This window comes from Ischnura elegans, chromosome 10 (assembly GCF_921293095.1).
Source record: "Ischnura elegans chromosome 10, ioIscEleg1.1, whole genome shotgun sequence".
In the NCBI taxonomy this organism is placed as follows: domain Eukaryota; kingdom Metazoa; phylum Arthropoda; class Insecta; order Odonata; family Coenagrionidae; genus Ischnura; species Ischnura elegans.
In genome coordinates, this window is record NC_060255.1 from 41,028,244 (window position 1) to 41,032,907 (window position 4,664).

Sequence of the window (4,664 nt, forward strand, 5' to 3'; positions counted from 1 at the left end):
TAGCCGGGTAAGTCACATTTATTTTTATTGCATCTGCTGTCATGTGTTGTGAAATACTTTTCTCAAGAACGTAGTTGTTGGATGTTTTACATTTAGGTAACTTAATCCAACTCTTTAGAAGAACAGCGACATTTCAGTTTATTTCCTCTCAATTGATAAAGACATATCTTTCCCGTGGAGTAAGTATAGGACTGTTAAGAATGATTAATCCAAATGTAGTTCATCTGCTTGAAGCGATTATTATTAAATTCCAAGGATCTCGAAAAAGGAATGCATAATTTATACTATGCTTAGTTAACTTCCATCCTTCGCTCGTCACATTGTTTTTATGCTTCTATGTGCTTGCTCCAAACATCCAAACTCGGTGGTTTGAAGTTACTATGTATTAGAATTACTGTTTAAATCTATTTAATTAAGTTAAATCATTTTTAATTAATGCCTTTATTTTTCACTTATCTACACCAAATTGTGTTGTTAGTGAAGTTACCTTTATGCATTTTTGTGGTGGTGTCATGTGAATCTTTCTTTAATTTTAACCTGGTATTGAAATACTCTTTGCAACAGTCTAAGATAATTTTCTTCTAAGAAATTACTGAGCTAAATTTCTATTTCTTTTAAAAGTTTTGAATCATCGCCTCATCCATGCTGCCATTCAGAGGGGTAACTAGGACTATGCTTTGGGGGGAGGGGATAGCCTGGGGTGGCGATTCCCCACTTTCGTTGGGGAAATTTTTTGAAAAATAGCATGCCTGGAGATACATTTCACATAATTTTCGCACTAAAAAATTGACTTTAAGCAGACGCAGTTATTAAATGCCAAAACTAGACAATTGTTTTTGTTTCTCTGAGGCTTTGGGGGGGGGGGGGATCTATTCCCCTTCCCACCGCCATGGTTACGCGTCTGCTTCCATTTTTGTCTTACAGAACTGATTTTTGTGGATATCGTCTGAAAATTGTTTAACAGTGCAATACTCAGTTATGGCCAATTCACTCAGCTAATTTTGTTTGAAAGTCCTAGCATTTCTCATAACTTTCTTGTGTTTTTCATAGGGAGGTGTAATTTTCCTTTAATTTCTGAAACATTACAAGTGATGTACTCTGATTGTGTTTCTTTCTATTCTTTCTTTATCTAGGAGTTCATGAATCATTCTTCAGAACTTCATCATGAAAAAATATGTAGCACAGAACTATTCGGATAAGTTTTTTATTCTCATGATTAATGTACTTATTGACAATAAATATTATTTTTGTCTTTTTATATTCAATTTTAATTTATGTGCAATAACCTAAGATAAACAATAAGCTACTGCCCTGCCCTGCGGGCCTTGATGGATCTTTCCTCCAAATAAAAATGATATGAAACTACCCATTCGCCCCTGAGAATCAGTTATTTTGTGCGTACGAGTTTGCGGGCATTTTGAGTTGAAGCAAATAGACTTGAAATAATGGAATGGGAAGGGAGGTCGTGTTTTAGTGATTTGAATTTGGCGGCAGATGCCGATGCTGCTGCCATCTGAACTTATAGTAGTAAAACTCTTAACTGTCAAAGAAGTTTTGCGTGGAGTTGGACATCTATGCCTTTAACTTTGGCGAGGATTTTGACTTCCTTGAGGTCGATGATGTGGCCCAGCGCTGCGCGTTCGGCTACCGCGGACTTTGTTGATTGCCCCAGTCGAATCGCTCTTCTAGGCGTGTTTTGACCGACCTGCCTGTTTCGCCGATGTAGTTTTTCCCGCAGGTCTGGCAAGGTATTTGGTAAACCCCTTCCACTTGGAGTGGAAGGAGTTTACCAAATGTGGACTCTAGATGCTTACAAATAACTCGTGCGATGCATATTTATGGGAGCACAAGGAATGATTAAATCTCCGTTCACAACAAAGTGTACCTATGCAGTTTTTTAATGCAATATCGCTGAATCGCCGATATCCCGTTTTCAATTGGCTATTCTCCCTGCGACTGTGTCGCCCATCCAAAAAACCCATTTCTAGTGACAAAAATTTTTTTTCATTAAAATGAAATAAAGAATTACATTGATATATAAAATAGTAAGTGTATTTTGATCATGAAGTTCCACATAATTCTTAAAATTACGTTGCCAATTTTCACAAGTACCACCAAATTTCGGTCGCAATAGGAGGGTTAAGTTGGCTATCCTACCTGAGACTATGTCACCCGTCCTACAACCCCTTTTCAGGGGCGTGGGGGAAAGAAAGTGTTGCGATAGGGGGTGGTTATAAGGGGTAGGGGGTATGGGGATAGGGTTTGTGGGGAAAGAGATGGGGAGGGCTGGGGGGGAGGGGGCAGTTAAGTAGGTGGGGTGCAAGGGGCCATGAAAGGACCCTCTCGCTAGGGTTCGCCCTCGTGGAGAGGGACGGGGGAGGGAAGGGGGGTGAGACGGGGGATTAAAGTTAATGGGCTGTTGAAGTCCCCTCTCAAAGTACTCCTCGATTTCAATCACTCCCAATCCCTTCTCTCCCTCCATTTATTCCCTTACTCGCCTCCCGTCCGTCCACCACTCGGAATCTCTCACTTCGCACAAAATATGCCCACTTCCGCAAGTGCCGTGAACGTCGCCTCCCACTGAAAGAGGACGATATCATCATTCCCCCTCTATATGTCCTTTTTCCTCACGTTTAACATCTACTATGACGTGATAAAGAGTTGTTTTGAGCTTAATCTCGTGGTATCCTAACGAATTAGTACGTGGAGATGGATAAATAAGGAGATCTCCACGTTTATTTGATTAATTTATTAGTACTCATTAAGCAAATTAGGATTTATAAAAAAAATAGTCATGACTATACTGTTTATGTGGTTCTGAAGTGTGGGCTTCTGCAAAAATATCACAAAAGAAACTAACAGCGTTTGAAAAAAAGTTTTGCGAAGAATATTCGGTCACGTGAAAGAAGGAGAAAGATGTAGAATTAGAAAGAAAGAGGCGAGAAGGTAAACGACCTATTGGATCACCGAGAATGCCCTGCACGAAAAAGTGAAGAAGGTTGTGAGGAAGGAAGATGGGAGCCCTTCTGAATATAGCAGGCGACCGTAGAACGTGGAGGCGCTTGGTTGGTGAGGCCAAAGATGAATATGTGATTTGTCGCTGAACTTTTAGCAGTTGTACGAAATATTTCCACTGGGTCGTGTCATATTTTGTTTCACTTTATAATTATTATTATTATTTTTTTTCCTCTTCTATTCTTGACCTTGTTTAATACATTTTACAATATTTTTTGGAGTTTAGGTCAATGTAAAACAAGTTATAGCCAACGTTTCGATTTATTTAAAATCATCCTCAGGGCTCTTAACTTTGTACATGTTTATGTAACATCAATAAATATGTACAAAGTCAAGAGCCCTGAGGATGATTTCAAATAAATCGAAACGTTGGCTGTAACTTGTTTTACATTGACCTAAACTCCAAGAAATATTATAAAATGTTGCACTTTATGTTTATTCGACTGCAACAATAAATCATTGAAAACTGTTTAAACGTGAACACTTAGCTTCTACGGTCGAAAGTGCGAAAAAGAGTAAGCTAAAAACTATGAGAACCGCCCAACCGCGTTTTCTTCATCTAGTCACGGGAAAAATATTTGATTGGTTTATTTCATTGTATTTTTTGTGGAGAGAACGAAATATTCGCATTGCAAGTAGCTTTTTAAAACTGAATTTTACCCATTCCATGATTATTTAAGTGGCTGAAAATTAGAATTCAATTTCCGAGGTGTAGAAAAGTACATGAGTATCGAAGTTACGTATGCTATATGAAAAACGTTTTCCAAACTTTTCATGTGAGGAAATGTTTATATTGTTCCTCTCACTTAAAATAAACCACCAAATCGAAAATCATCATTTGGGTAGCGTGATTCATCGCGGAGCGTTTTATAAAAATTCTTTGCCCAGCTTTCTACCTTTTTTGCGCCGATAGTAGGTTTCCAAAGGCCACAGGAGTAAGTAAGGGCTTATTTGGCGAGTCCCTTTACAGTCACAGTCCCTGACTTTGATAGGTACGTGAAAAAACATCCAGGCCTCCTTGGCGACAAAAAAAAATATGATGGCACCATTTACGGTCGCCACAAATGTATTGAAATTTGCTGGAAATTTGCAACACATACCTTAAAATTATAACCGATTTCAATCAAGTTTGAATGCACCTCGCCAATAATAACAATATGTATTTCCGAAGCAGGTTGATTTTCAAATTTGGTGTAGCAGGTATCCTGAACACTTCAAAGTAATAATGAAGGTGGCATAGTTTGCTATCTTATCGACATGTTTAAGATAATTTGAATTAATTATGCTCGTGTAGTCTTTTATACTAAGAGATGCGTTTTTTATACTTCGAGTACCCTCAGACAAATTCTTCACATAAATGCAATAATGCAAAGACTGTGAGTTCTGCAGTAATAATTCCACAGCATGTAATGCTTTTCTCAATATGCTAACATTGTTTTTCAAAGAAAAACTGAATGCTTGACAAAATTTTTGCTTCATTTGCCATAGCTATCGCTTTAGGAACCTCTGTGTCACTCATTTGATGCACTTTCTCCTCATCGTTTCCTCTGTCAGCCGTTTCGGATTTCATCAGTATTTTTTTTTATTTGAGAGGATTACAATTTTATTCCATTTCGAATTTTAATGCATTACTCTTCACTTGTTCTTTT